This window comes from Nanorana parkeri, unplaced genomic scaffold (assembly GCF_000935625.1).
Source record: "Nanorana parkeri isolate BGI_ZX_2015 unplaced genomic scaffold, ASM93562v1 scaffold2106, whole genome shotgun sequence".
Taxonomy (NCBI): domain Eukaryota; kingdom Metazoa; phylum Chordata; class Amphibia; order Anura; family Dicroglossidae; genus Nanorana; species Nanorana parkeri.
In genome coordinates, this window is record NW_017308374.1 from 10,778 (window position 1) to 11,575 (window position 798).

Consider the following 798-nt stretch of genomic DNA (forward strand, 5'->3'; position numbering starts at 1 on the left):
TATATTTATCTATCTATATATATATATATCTGTGCATATATGTATAATCAAACGACATCCAAAATTAATTGCTTCATATCCTAAAGGTGAATTGATTTACTGATAAAGAATAAATAATTAATGAAAATAATTTCATATACAATTTGTTCGGTCCATAATTCGAAATCCATATGTGAAAAATGATTGTGAAGAAAATATCTCCAATATGTGCAATATAATAAAGTCCCAAAGTGCTTGTGAAACTCTCCAGAGATCGTGTTTGGCGCCACACATACACCCCCTCAAGAATGCGCACTCGCCGCAATACAATAGCCAAAAAACGCTCCCTGATAGACCACGATGTTACAGCGTCTTCAATAGATACTTTTCAAAGATAGACCGGCCCCGACGCGTTTCGTCATCAAGACGTCTTGAAGGGGACAGCAGGGTATATGAAATATGCATTGTATTGTATATTGTATATGAAATTATTTTCTAAAGGTCATGTTTCATTCATTATTTATCCTTTATCAGTTAACCCTTCCGCTGCCACGCCCTCCGGAACATTTTGCAACTCAGCTGGCCACGCGATTTTTGCAATTTTTTCCCATTGATTTGATTTTCAACTGCTGCGTTGCTAGCGTTTGTATAAGACCCCCCAAACCATATATTTTCTGAAAGCGCAGGCCCGGTAGAATAAAAAGATGGTGCTACTAAAGTTGTAGGCCCTGCGATAATTGCGCAAATGTTTCTCAAATTCACATTAAACCGATAAAAATACACAATTCAATTGATAAAGCACTAAAATCAGTATCAGCG